Source organism: Belonocnema kinseyi, chromosome 4 (genome assembly GCF_010883055.1).
Source record: "Belonocnema kinseyi isolate 2016_QV_RU_SX_M_011 chromosome 4, B_treatae_v1, whole genome shotgun sequence".
NCBI lineage: Eukaryota > Metazoa > Arthropoda > Insecta > Hymenoptera > Cynipidae > Belonocnema > Belonocnema kinseyi.
The window spans coordinates 147631172-147646531 of NC_046660.1; the positions used below are offsets into that span (position 1 = coordinate 147631172).

The window sequence follows — 15360 nt, forward strand, 5'->3', positions numbered from 1 at the left end:
GTATCAGCCTTGGAGGAGATTATGTTGCGAAATAAAAAAAAAAATTCTTAAAAACGTTGTTTTTCTTGGTCAGGCCGGAAACTTATCAATCCACCCTCGTATATTTTGATCTGAGACAGTTCGCACGCAGTCCCGACTAACAAAAATTATACCTCCGTCAACTCGGCCGTAGTGCAATGGAAGATCATCGCCCTAGAGGAACCGCCCTGTCGAACACGGTAGCCTTCACGCCAGGTAAGTATGCTTCTCGATACCTCGGCTCCTCTCTTAAACACTCGACCCTTCATTTCAATTGCGAGAAAGGCAAATTATACTTTGAATAAGATTTACAACTTTTTCACAACTTTAGGTTATTTTAGTCCTTTACACCGGAAATAGTTATTTTTAATAAATAATTATTGGACTTCATAGAAGACAAAAAAATGTTGTACAATTCGAGGTTAAAGTAACAGTTACTACTGAATATGTTGATAAAGATTTCAAAGAGAATTAACATTTTTAGAACATTTGAAGGTTATGTTACCATTAATTGTCATTTACGTTATTAATTGATTAAATCGGTAGCAAATTATATAAAAATATTGAGGGCAAAATGTCAAGATTGTGTTTCGTCAAAACTTCTTTATTTCTCGATATTTTAATTTCTCTTCTAATTTTTCTCTATTGCTTTTTTCAGCGTAGACTTTAGCGAAATTATTTTGAATGTGTAGAAGTAATTCAAAAATATCGAAAAATTCAATATAATTTAGTTCGGATCTCTGTGGAAAGCAAAGCATTCTGTCCTTACAAAAATTGAAAAAGCTATATCATACGTTCAAATTATAACTAAAGTATTATGATTGCAAAATAACTTTTTGCAATTTATTTATCCGTGCTTTAAAAAAAAGTTCATAAGGTAAACTAACCATTACTCACACAGTTAGGAAAAGCTAACCCACATAAACACAATTTCAACATGGGAAATTTGAATTTTTGATTCAAAAGCCATTATAATAAGCTGCTAACACATTATTTGATCGATTAGAACAAAAAATACATGATTAATTTAATATTTGATTAATATGAATGGATATTTTTTATGCTAATCAGATCGCCCATTAGTGGGACACAAATTTTGGGACATGTCCTTAAGTGGGACACCACAGAAGCCAATACTGGAACAATGAAAATCCAATGGGGGTTATAAAAAAAAATTGGTACAAATAACTTTAAATTATAGAATACATTAAAAAGCAAGAATGGATTGTGATTACCGTCTAATTGATTGTTTATTCTAAAAAAGTTGTCCAAAGCAGTTTATTGAAACCTTTAATTCTGACCTCAAATATTTCCAATTTCTTAGGCGAGTAATTCAATAATAACACATAAATTTAATTTTTCAATAAAATTAGTAAGTATGCATTAAAATTTAATATCATTTTAATTATAAATTCCACTTTTTTAGAAAAATGCAACTGTTTTGTTTAAAATGGTATTATTATGGTAAAAAATTCAACAATATGGTTGAAATATTTTTCTTTTTGTAAGAAAAAATCTTATTTGGTTACAAAATCACGTCATGTTTAATTTATAATTCAAACCTTTTTTGTTTGAAATATCAATTATTATATTTTTTGATAAGAATTATTCTTTTTGGGTAGAATATTAGTCTTTAATATTTTAAAATTCAAGAATTTGTTAGAAAATTGAAGTATTGGGTAAACCAAAAAAAAGTAAATTCTAATCAAAAAATATATTAGTTGATATTTAAACCAGAAAAAATTTTCTTAACATATTTAAAGCAGTCAAATTAATTAAAAAAAAAGAATTTCCAATCAAACTGCTGATGCCTCAAACTAAGTAATTTTCAACCACAGTTGCATTTTCCTCAATAAAGATGAAATTTATAATTAAAAAGATGCATTTTGGAAACAAAAAGACGAACTTTTAAGAAAATTGTTCGAATGTTAATCAAAAAACATTTTTCAGTTTAAAAATACAAAAAAATTTTAACGAAAAGGTTGAATTTTCCAGTCAAAAAGACGGGTTTCCTTTAAAACAGTTATATTTTTAACTTGAAAATATAAATTTTCAACAGAAAATTTAATTACTACGTTTATCTTAAACAGTAAATCGATAATATTAATGTTATTAATATTTATAATATTTCATATAAATCTTTAATATTAAATTTTAATGCATACTTACCAATTTTTATTGAAAAATTAAAATTTATGAGATACTATATTACATTATTTACCTAAGCAGTTGGAAAACTTAGAGGTTAGAATTGGAGTTTTCAATAAACTACTTTGAACAACGGTTTTAGAATAAATAATCAATTGAACGGAAAGGTTGTATCTTATAAACAATATTTTTAATATATCACTAACATAATACTGTGAAATTTAATTAAAAACACGACGAAAGTGACCGTCTCAGTAATGGAAAGACAATTGCGCAACTCATGTTCAAGTGTCCGAAACTGAGACAACCGCAGCGACAGTTTGTCCCGGTTTAGGCAACTTCGCAAAAAATTAATCCAAATGCAGGACATTAAAATATTCATAAGTTATCGAATAAAATCGCTAATAAAGTTCTGACTTTCATTCTTAAACGTATTAGAAATGTATAAAGACATTACTTTTTCTTTCACTGTCGGAAACTTCAATAATACATAACTATAAATGTTACGCGGAAAGTTTTTAAATACAAAAAAATGGCGAATTTTATAGCAGTTCATTCACACATTTTGAGAAATATTTTTTATTATTTTTCACTAAATATAAAACTTTACAGGACAAAAATAAATAGTGGTAACAAATTTAAAAGAACTTCAAAAATAATAGAATGTTTTTGCTTTTATAATTCATGTTCGAATATAGAAGATACTCGACGATATTTATTATTGTCCCAGTATTCGACATACTTTATCCCAGTATAATGGTCGGTTTATCCAATCAGTCGACAATATTAAGATGATAATTGGACAAGGTAAATCTAGAAAGCCAGGAATACGAACGAAATTAAGGGTATTTTTCGATATTTTACCAATTTTCCTTGAACTTCGAAATAATTTGGGTTGAAACTAACCTATGTGTGGTAAATTATAGAAAAATATTGGAGGTAAAATGTGACAATTGTTTTTCATAAAAATTCGATTATTTCTCAGTACTTTATTTTTTAATTTTAATTCTCTTTTATTACTTGTTTTCTACGTAGGTTTTAGCCAAATTATTTTGAAGGTGTAGAAATAATTAAAATATATCCCCCAATTTCCTTCAGATGCCTGTGGAAAACAAAAAGCATTCTCTCCTTACAAAGGCTAAAAAAGCCACATCATACATTCAAATTGTAACTTTAAGTATTGTGATTGCTATATAACTCTTGGCACTTTATTTATACGTGACCTAAAAAAAGTTAATAGCTAATAAAGCGATAATGCTTATATGATAATTGGACTAGATAGATCTAGAAACCCAGGAATCCGAACGAAATTCAGGGTATTTTTCGATATTTCATAAATATTTATTAAATTTAAGAATAACTTGGGTTTAAACTAACCTAAGCGTGCAAAATTATAGAAAATTATTGGAGGAAAAATGTCAAAATTGTGTTTTATCAAAACTCCATTAAGTCTCGGTAAATTATTTTTTAATTTTAATTTTTCTCTATTACTTTTTTTGAGCGTAGCTTTCATACTTAGTTACTTAGATCTCTGTTCAAGTGCTCTTAATGTTTTTCAATATGTTATTATATACTTTTTGGTAAAAAAGTACATTTTTGTTTATATTTATAAAATTTTATTATTAAAAATCATTTTAATTCTTTTATAAATGTTTATCTCTGCTGTGATAAAGAATATTAATCTTCTTCAATTATAACTACAAAACTGCGTTGTTTCTTTTTAAATACATTTTATTTAGAAAATACTTACAATAGTACAATTAATTCCTCCCGTTATTAGTTATAAAAGTAGTTATTTTATTATTTTAGTTAAGGAATTCAATGTAATAGTTTTCCGCAGAACATCGAAGTAACATTCGGACGGCACAATACAAATAATAAAGTTAATAGTTATAATATAAATAATAATGACGCTCGTCTGTGATTTGTTATAGAACACGAACGCTTGAACGTTAGTGCTAGAACTGTTTAGTAACACTTCTCAATTTTTGTTCCTGATTTATTCTAGAATACATTTTTAACATGATTCTAGAGAACCTCCATACACACTATTACGGCAAAGGACTGAAAAAGTTTGGAGCAAATGGTACAGAACGTCAATGATTGGTCAGTTCTAGAAGAATTACGTAACAACTGTTCTGGAATCGTTATTAATCTTTGTTCCTAATTTATTCTAGCACATACTTGTAACGGGGTTCTTGTACTACGATATAACACTACTACGGCATAGTTAGATCAAACTTGGAACAAATGTTATAGAACGTCTGAGATCAGTTTGTTATAGAACAATTTCATTGCAACTGTTACAGAACAGTGCTGTCACATAGTTCGAGAATAGTTCTGTGACAATTTTGTCACAGTGTTCTAGAACATTGTTACCTTTTTGTTTTGAACAGTTCTCTCACCATCTTGTAACAGCTGTTGTAGAACACAGTTCCTTTTTTAATCTGGAATAGTTACAGAAGGTGTTTGCTGGGAGGGGGCAACGCCAGCTGGTCTAATTAAAGTTCCGAATCGAGCTACCTCTATCTTCCTCTAACTAGAATCTAGCTTCATTTTCACTATTGTAAAAGATAAGAATACTTATGAAAAGAATCCTTTTCGTGTTTGTGACGATACGGCACTCCAAGGAAAAGTAATTTCATGTGTCTCCTATCAAATCGTTCGAAAGACGCCATTTTTACATTCAGTCCATAAGCATGAAGAACGACGTGTCCACGATAGTGTTGTAAAAACTTCTTTCATTACAGCCGCTACATTTGATCGACCATTGTCAGTTTTGCTATTTTTATATTATACTCGAAATCAGCTATTCCAGAAACCCCCTTCTACAAGATATTATACAATTAAGAACAAAGTTTTGATAGTACAAGTACCATATTGGATCTAATACCTTAAATTTGTATTTTTTATCATCAAATTCGGAATCGAAGACCTCAAAGACCCTGTTATATCAACTTTTAGATGAACAAATGAGGTTTGGTTCCCATGTAGGGTCTGCTATTCTTAATTTCTAATTTTCGACTTCAAATTAATTATCTTTATGGTTCCTGGCCTACCAAGCGGCAGTAGATTCGATTAAACGTCGTCATAATTCTGAAGCAAAATTCGAACATCACTGTAATCAAAATATTCACTTATTTATGTCCTAATTTGTCAAAACTCTCCATTTTAAAAATAATTGACTAATGAAAGTATTAACTAATTCGCAGCGGCGTCGCCAGGATTTTTTTCTGGGAGGGCTTCGATTTTTGTTCGGAGAGGGCTTAGGGTTTATGTACAGCAAAAGAATGAAGGAAAAGGGAATTGAATAATAAAAGTACTTAGTTTCGGGGATGGGGCAACTTTAGCCCACAGGCAATTCCCCCCCCCCCTCACCCCTGAATACGCCGCTGCTAATTCGGACCGTGAATAACCGTGTGTCAGCGTTGAAAGTTACGGACACCAGTCTAAATTCTACATTTTAAACTCTGAACTCTTGCGTCAGTGGTTTTTAGCTGCGTTTCTAATATTTCCCATATTATAAAAGATATAAGAAAGAGATGCAATAAATGTGGCAAAGTCTTTGTCACACTCACTTTGTCACATTCTCGAAAAGCCCCCTTTTTCTCATCCGTAAACATGAAAAGGCAGTGGCTGGTTTACATGCATGGATTACGAAAAATATTTTTTATAACGCATACACGCAATTTTATCGATTTTTGAGGCACGTCTAACCTGTATGAAGTGTCCCGAAATTCAAATCGAAAATTCCTTTCATTTGTTTGAGGAATTATCATTTGCACCAGGTGCTTACAGTAGGCATTTGTTACTCTTGTGTTACTCTTACCACCGGCTGGTAAAGGAAATTTCACACCTTACTTGTAATACAATACAGTATTTTTAAAAGTTATTGTCTTTGAAAAATGTGTAGAAGTTAAGGTATCCTACCAGGATAACTCATAATCAAAAGAAAACATTTAGGTATCAGTTTTGTTGACGAAAAAGGTGTAGACAGTTTTTAAAGTTCGAATTTTTTTAAATTGCCATGTGTTGAATAATTTTTACAAATATTAAACTATTGTTCCGCTACCGTTAAGAAACCTTCTATCATCTTATGGCAAATAATCTTCAGTCTATTTTTCTGCTACGGATAATACGTAGGCTAACCTTATTTAACTAAGAATTCAAGAGAGATAAATCCTTTAACTATGCAATCTCTGTAGTTGATCGCTTTATTATTTTCTCAGGATTCATAAAATGGGCGCCCAAAGTGTTTGCTGAATGTGCTTAGCTAATGCCAGTCACTGTCATAAGACATTGTGTCGGAGAGTGTAAAACGAAGGAAAAGGGAGAACGCCAGAAAGTTATTAGAGGGAGAAGGGAAAGAAGCGAATGACATAAGCATAGAAGAAGTGAACGGGGCAAAAGAAAGGCTAAAAAGAAATAACACAATAGGAGATGAGAGTATGGAGAATATAGCGCTATAATATAATGGGGAAGGATTGAGAGAAAAGATGTGGACAGTCTGTAGCAAAGTATGAAGAGGTGCAGCATGGCCTGAATAATGACCGACAGAACTAGTGATACTGCTGATAAAGAAAGGAGAAGGTAAAAGGTAGAGAAATATATAGAAATGGCACTGTTGTATGTGGGGTAACAGATCTATGCAAAAGTTCTTAGGAAGAGGTTAGAAAGGCGGATAGAAGAAAAAGGAAGATTTCCACACAACCAGATGGTTTTTAGGAAATAGCCAATTGAGCCCGCTATTATTTAGTATAATGCTGGCTTTAGAATTAAAAGATGTAGAGTTAAAAAATAAAATTTACAGATAACTGGTGGAAGTAATGAAGTAGTAGTAGGTGAGTAAAATAATGGGTCAAGTTTGCAGCACAGGTAAAAGAAGATACGATTACGACTGACAGATAAGAGTATGGATGTTTGCCCTGTTAGTCTAGATATTCATGTGTTAATGATTTGGGAATGCGGGATGGAAGGATTAGAAAAGCGTGGGCAATCTTGATGAAAGCTTCTTGAATTGGGTTATGGGGATGAGTTGAAACTGCCGAGGTAATATGTTGAGAGAAGGAATAGGAAGAAAAAAATTAATACTCAGGTAACTTAAGAGGGCTTACAAGTTTAAAGAGAAGCTAAAGACGGGAAAGGGGAGTGAAATTGCACAAGCCCTCTGTCGGACCGAAGGAACCGAACGGAGCCTCTACATAATGCCCTTAAAGATGCCACTAAGTCTCCCTTAGGTTCCTTCTTAAAAAACTAAAAAAAACAGCAAGATCAACTTTTAAATAGTTGAAATTTAAATTCAACGTTAAAATTTCCATTAGAAACTCACGTAGTAACCGCAATACATTTTCTGCGAGCGTTGAAAAATTAAAAAAATGTAATTAACTTCTGCTGAAGGTGACTTCAAGCGCATCCATATGAGCTCAATTAGTATGCTGCGCGCGAAGTTTAAAAAGAAAATTCTCTCTCAGTCGCATCGCAGCGTTGTTTTCTGCAGTGCCCACTGACTGGCGCTAGCATCCATACAAAATTCTTAAAGCTACCGACGGAACGCTTATTAACTGCTACTAAAAGAAGATGCACTTGAAGCCGCCTTTGGCCCATGTAAATGAGTGGTATTTTATGTTTTTTTAGTTTTTAACGCTACAAGAAAATGTATTGCGATTACTCCGTCAGTTTTTAATGCTAATTTTAACGCAGAATCCAAATTTCAGCAGTTTAAAAGTTGATGTTACTATGTTTTTTTAGTTTTTTAAGAAGGAACCGAAGGGGGACTCAGTGGGGTCTTTAAGAGTACTTTGTAGAGCTCCTTTTGGTTCCTTCGGTCCACCAGGGCATGCCTAAGTGAAATGTAAAATAGAGAGAGAAGATGCAATACAGAAGGTTAAAGGTGGTAGAATGAGATACAAGAAATGACCAAAGAATACGGTGTCCAAGAATAATGTACAGATTGACAGAAAACATAATTCGATAGAGTAGTGAGGCTGGGAGTGGAGAGGTGGAGAAAAATGTTCAAATCAGAATATAACAAATGGTATACGATGGTTAAGTTCGAGAGAGAATCAAAGTACCTGAAAAAGTTCAAAAAGCAGATTAAGTGCAATAGGATAGTTCGGTTCAGAACGGGCAAGGGATGGTTAGCATATAGATTCTGGAGAGTGGAATAGGAGAAATTATGTAAATGTGCGGATATGAATTGTAATCGTGGGTCCATGTGTTAGAAGTGTCAGGGAGTGAAATGGTTGAGGAGATTGCAGGACTAAAGGGAAACAAGTATTGTAAAGCTAGATAAAACGAAGAGAAGGAAAATTAAATTAGAAAGTCAAGGAAATTATAGAATTTTAAAAGACAGCAAAATGAAACAGAAGTCCTGGACGCTAGCTCGTGTACATATAGTCTGTAAATAGTAGCAAATAGCCGAGACGTTAGAATGTAAGTCAGATATTTAAGCTAAAATAAGTAGATTCGGGCATTTGCACAACTGATTGTAAAGGGAATAGAGGCAAACAAACCTACAGAAAGCACAGATTAGGCATATACATACAATTAAGGCCGCCATGTGACGAGAAGGTCACGTGACCAAACCTGGTCTTCAATTTTTCTTTTCCAACTTACGTCTAAACGAAATGAGGCGTCGCTCTGAAAGTTTGGGAAATGAAAAAGGAGGTAATAAAGTCCATGTCTCTGCTGTCGTCAAACCCTAAAAGCAATTTGCAATGTTGCCAATAGGCTAGTTATGAGGTTTACATTTATCAAAGTGGGGCAAAACAGCAAAAATCGCTCACAGGCATTATGCACAAATAATGCAAAAACTAATGTTTGCACTTGAAATGCAAATAAACATATTTGGTCTGACATACGTATCAGTCTGGTATCAGCTGTGTCAAAGCAGCACTAGCGCAACGAGTAGACAACTTTGAACTTCTAGGGGTTTTTAGGTAAAACAGATTGCATGATTACCGTCAGAGAAATTTAAAAGTCAAACTTCTGCTGTAAAACCTAAATGTGTCCGCCCATAATCATTATTTTCATAAATAAACTTTTTTCTTTCTCCAACTTTTTGCAAGGCCACAAACGATCCTTTAATATTTATCAACATTTCCTGAAAAAACTTTCCGCGTTATTTAGACTTTTATTTTTCAATATGGGTGAAAAAATATTGATCTTAGGGCTGACTGGATCAGCTGTTATACTCATCACATGGCCTTAAACAATTTAATAAAAAATGATAGTAAATTCAAGAGCATAACCTGAAGGAAAAGAAGTTAAGTGTTCCCACTTGAAAAATTTTTATATTGAGTTGAAACGGAACTGCCAAGTGCAGTTCTAGTGCTGCTCGCTTAAAGCTACATAAATTCCGTTTTTAAATACCAGCAGAAGTTTCCTTTATACCTGCGACTAGGCTACTAAGTAGACCAGCTGAAAGAAATAAAAAATGAAAAATTACAATTTGTAAATTTTTTAAATTATCTCTGGGAAGATTAGAAATTCAGAATCTACGGGTCTAGATTATTTCAAATACATAACTTTTTTTATATGTTTGAAATTAAAATGAATATAACGTATCTCGTAAATGGAATGAGAGACGCCAAAACAGACAAAAAATTTTTATTTAACTTAAAAGCAGAAAGCACTACTACAAAATGGAAGAAAATGACCGAAAGTTCACAACGTAAAGACGAAAGCACTAAATCGTATTTTCACGAAAAAGTAAAATTATGCCACGACCTTAAATTGAACTTCAAGGACACGAAGGAGCAAGTATTGGTGGGGTTGTGGTTCCGCAATTTGTGTGCAACTTTAGCTTCGAAAGGCCATCATAATGTTGATAACTTACTACACGATCTAACCAACTTAGAATGCCTGACCAACCAAAGGACTGAACGAATTCGAAGTCAAAAGGATTCGACCAGTCCTAAAAAGAATCTGAGTGCTAATTCATCTACGCAGAAACCAGCAGAAGGGGAAAAGTTCGAAACGGACGGACCACCATTGAAAGACTGTCCAGAGCCGCGTAGGGAATTAAAATGTTTCAAGTGCAACGGCAGCGGTCACACGCAGAGGCACTGCACTGTCTCGCCTGTGAATAAGAACCCAGATGTGAACTTGATCAGTGTTGATCGCGATCCAACGATTCAAAAATATATTAAGAAAGCTTTAGTTAAGGGACTGTTATGCGATGTGTTCGTTGATCCCGGAGCATCTGACTGTTCCATTAAAGCTACGGTTGTTTTAACAGAAGAACTAGAAATGATACGCGATAACGTAATATTCCAAGGTTTCGGTTCACAAAAGTATAAAACCAATTCTCCCGGAATCGTGTATTTGGATGTCTTAGTGGATGACGTGTTTCTCGAAAAAGTTGGTTATCGTGTAGTTCCAGATGGCGCACAAGCGTTAGATGTGATTATCGGTTGCACCTACACTGACCATCCACGAGTGATTTACCACGAAGAAGGTCACAAACTAACCTTGACTGAGAAGCCGGAAAATGATTTAACTAGTGGTGATGTGTTTGAACTCGCTCCCGAAAATATAATCGCAAAAAAGTGTGTGAAACTTCCGGCACATTCTATTAATTTCATCAGTGTGAGCAGTGCGGGAAACGATCATGTAATCCCAATTTTCAATTTCAATAACTACGAGAAGGAAATTATCTAAGGTAGCAGAATCGAAAAAGATGAATTATCGGAGGTCCCTAGTACGCAGTCAGCTATTTGCAGAGAACCAACCGAAAAATGTTTCCGAATTAAGATGTACGTATCTGATTGAAATGCGAATAACGAGAGATACCCGGAAGTAAGCCGGTAAGTAGCAATGCTTATTCCGCTAGTATAAAAGAGCGCCAAACGCTAAAAATTATAATTATAGAATTAAAATAAGAAGGGATTTGCACCAAAACAAATTCCTCTTACGCGAGTTCAGTTTTATTGATTAAAAGAGCGAATGGCGAACCACGAATGGTCGTAGACATGCGTAAATTATATAGCCAGACGGAACGAATTCACTTTCCGTTACCAAATTTGGATGATCACTTAGCATTGTTGCACGGTACGGAATTATGTATTACACTAGATCTTTTAAATAGTTATTTACAGCATATTCGGTCTTACGAAAGCCCCTTTTATTTTTCAAAATTAATGTCAAAAGTTCTTGAACCACTGAGAGACATTGTGTTCTTTTTTATCTAGATGACATCTTGATAGCTGGAACAGATTGGCCAGATCTGAGAGAAAAACTTATCTTAGTCCTTAAAGCATTGAAAAATTCGAATCTCACGATTAATCTGACTAAATGTGCTTTTCTTCAACAACATGTAAAATATGCTTTTCTACGAGATAACGAACCTTTTCAGAGGAATGTAGAGACATCAAGCTTTAAATATGTTAAAAGATTTTATCGAGTAAACCGGTTTTACAGATTTTCAATCCAAAAGCTCTCACCGAAATTCACACAGATGCGAGCGCGAAAGGCTTAGCGGCTATGCTTTTTCAGAAATCTTCAGACAAGAAATATCACCCGGTCTATGCTATAAGCCGTCGTACGAGCGGACCCGAGAGGAGTTAACATTCTAGTAAATTAGAGCTGCTTGCAATCGTTTGGACGGTGTCACGATTACGTTCATTCTTGATCAATATTCCGTTCAAGATCATAACTGATTGCCGTAGATTATGAGATGGTATGATCTACTAAGCGAATTTGAATTTTAAATTGTTCACCGAGCGGGGGAAAAATGCCTTATGTCGATGCGATGAGTCGAGCTTCTGTCGAAATTGATGAGTGTCAAAGCAAAATAAAGGAACGAATGTGTAGTGTATTTTCGATAGTTAAGCCCGAAGACGAAATTTTCATGTACCAATACGTAGACGAAAAATTAAAGCGTAAGCGTGAAATTTTAAAGAAACCAGCGAGCGAGCGAACCAAATACGAAAAAAGCAAAGTAAAAGATTATGAATGCCGAAACAAAATTCTCTATAATCGCGAAAATAATAAATTATTATATGTAATTCCCGACAAATTGTAAAAAGGCATGGTTATCCGATACCACGATTCACAATCTCACACTAAATTAGAACGTAATCTCTGCAAACTGCGTGAATTTTATTACTTTCCTTATATGTGTCGATATGTCAAACAACACATTTGGGGATGTTTACAGTGCATGTTAACGAAGGCCAAAACAGATCTACAAGCTGGCCAATTAAATCCCATCCCTCCGGCTAGTCGTTCACCGACCGCGGTACACGTTTCACCTCAGATATCTCCAGGGAATTCAGTGAAAAACATGGCATCCATCATACTCTTAACTCACCACGCCACCCATAGGCTAATGGGCTGGTGGAACGAACGAATAATACGCTGATCCCCGCTATTCAAGCAAGTTTACGTCATGAGACAGGGAAACCTCCCTTTGAACTACTTTTCGGTTACGTCAACAGGCACGATGAAGGTAAGCTACGAAAACTGACTATCAAGGACGAGACAAGAAACACTCGACCGGAAGTCCTTCAAAATAAAGCTTGCGAAAATATCCTCAAAGGGCAAACTCGTTACAAAGCTAGGTTTTACAAGAGCCACACTCCGATTGTGATCTTCGCCTTTGGAGATATCGTCGTGATAAAGGATGCTGTAACTCCATGAGGGCAATCAACAAAGTTGCAAAAACGATACCGAGGTACACTCGTTATAACCAAAGTGTTACCTGGGGACACTTATAGAGTCGCAGTGATAAAATTAGATAATCGTGGGCGTCCATATGCCGAAAACGCTCATGCAAGTCAATTAAAACTTTAGATCCCAGCTGAAGTAGTAGAAACGGAAACCGTAAGGATATTAATGAAATAACTACAACGAATTGTTAGTAATTTGATAAGCATTTGTTTGTATTCATTTTCAGAATTTATTTTCATTTTCACCCTTAAGCTTTTGTTTAGCTCGAAGACGAGTAAAACTATTCTAGGATGGCCGAGTGTTATGGATTTAAATTGATCTCTTTTTAAACGATATAAAAACACTAATTGGAAAGCGAGGATTATTTATATAAGCTCTATGCATGCGTGAACGGCGTCCAAGAGCGTGTAAAAGGGACAAAGGACGAGCGGAGGCAGTCGATCGACAGAATCTGAGGCGAACGAACGTTTTGAGCGGATACATGTTCATACTCGGAAGAGGTCCTATCTCATGGGACTCCAGAAAGCAGAGGACCGTCGCATTTTCCACACAATCAACTGTGACAACAGGAGTTGTCTCGCTTTAGCAGAAACCCCAACGTTTCACGCAAGGTCGAAGCATATCGACATCAGACACCACTTCATTAGGGACGTGTTAAGCAAGAAGTTATTTACAGTGAAACGTTACAGTGAAGTTATTTACAGTGCATATAGTGCTTTATATTGAAAATGCACTGGCACCCCCTATTATTTAATAAATAAATTACAGTTAAATATTACTTATTTTTTATTGATTATAAATATTATTCTTTATTAATAATATTAATAATATTAATATTAATATATTAATTACTTACTTCTTTGAAATGATTTCTATTCTAGGCAATCGGGAAAAGTATGGTTATGTTCGTTTGCTGTTTTATAAAATTCATAATGAAAGATCGAATTTAAAATAAAAACAATAGTTTAAAGTCAATTCCTGGAGCTGTACATAAAGAATTAATTAATTATATTTAATGGTATATTTTATTAAGAAATACAAGTAAATTCTCATCCTAGCGATATATACTAAACCACAAATAATTCTAATGTCTCACTCACAACTAGCCTGTCCAGAAAAATTACTGCCTGATTTACATATTAAATCTTTAACCTGCTAAGAGGAGGCTTTGTTTGGAGAATCAGAGGTAATGTTTGGGAGTCACTAAATCCGTGAAATGGAGTATATTATAATGTGAAAGGATACTACATGAATGGTGTTACAACACACGAGATAAATTAGGCTTGTGCTCACTGAAAGGGGTTCGAGCAATACTTGCGCTTCTTACGAGCATCCAAGCCGTACTAAATATTACAAGGGCAGTGTTAGCTCCCTGCCATGCCGCGCATGCGCTTACGCTAATTACTTGAATCGTTTACTTTGATTAACATAAACTCTTAGTTCTATCACTTCCCCTCGAATTAAGTGATAATCTAAATTAACATTCGTTTTTAATTAAGTATTCTCAAAATAAACAAATTACATATTTCATTTCTCAAGTCTTGCTGACTTCACACAACACTCATGCTTGATTTTAAATAGTCCTTTCGTGAGAAAATCAGCAACTTGGTTTTCACTTGACACATGTTTCATTGTAAATAACTTCTTGCTTAACACGTCCCTAATGAAGTGGTGTCTGATGTCGATATGCTTCGACCTTGCGTGAAACGTTGGGTTTTCTGCTAAAGCGAGACAACTCCTGTTGTCACAGTTGATTGAGAGGTCACCGTATCTGTCAAATCCGAGTTCCTGGACTAATCGTTGAAGGTATACGGCTTCTTTGACTGATTCTTCCATGGCCATATATTCGGCTTCTGTTGTAGAAAATGCGACGGTCCTTTGCTTTCTGGAGTCCCATGAGATAGGACCTCTTCCGAGTATGAACATGTATCCTGATTGAGACTTTCGATCCTCAATGCAACCTCCCCAGTCTGCGTCTACAAATCCTTGGATTGGTCCTGGGTTTTTCTTGAACACGAGTCCTAGTTCGACGGTTCCCTTGAGGTAACGCAACACACGTTTTGCTGCCTTCCAATGTTCTACTCCGTAACTGTTGTTGAACAGTCCTAGCCTACTAACAGCATAGGCGATGTCTGGGCGGGTCGTCACTGACAGGTAAGTTAGGGCTCCTACGAGTTACCGATACGGGAGCTTGTGTTCAACTTCCTCGGATTTTCGTTCTTCTTGAGTTGAGGTCGGCAAACGATTTCTTAGATAGTTGGCTGTATTCACAGCTTCAGCCCAAAACGAATCTGAAAGATTGTCTTTCATAAGGAGACATCTAGCTGTTTCGAGTAGTGTCTTGTTCTTTCTTTCCGCTGTGCCGTTCTGCTCTGGATTGTGTGGCACTGTCAGTCTTCGCTTTATTCCGCGATTCTTGAGGTACGAGGGTAGTTCAATAAGTCCTTAGAATGAAGTATAAAAAAAATTTTTTTTGGGTAAATTTTTTTTTATTTTTTAACATAATCTCCTTGGAGCTCTATA

At 34.7% G+C, this 15360-nt stretch overlaps 1 protein-coding gene and 1 pseudogene across 5 annotated transcripts in view; both read right to left on the minus strand.

Annotated features, from left to right (window-relative positions):
* LOC117172093 (DE-cadherin-like) overlaps window positions 1-15360 on the minus strand; it is a 470947-nt gene that overhangs the window by 226358 nt on the left and 229229 nt on the right. The gene's annotated exons all lie outside the window — the stretch shown is intronic.
* LOC117172210 lies at window positions 111-242 on the minus strand (annotated as a pseudogene).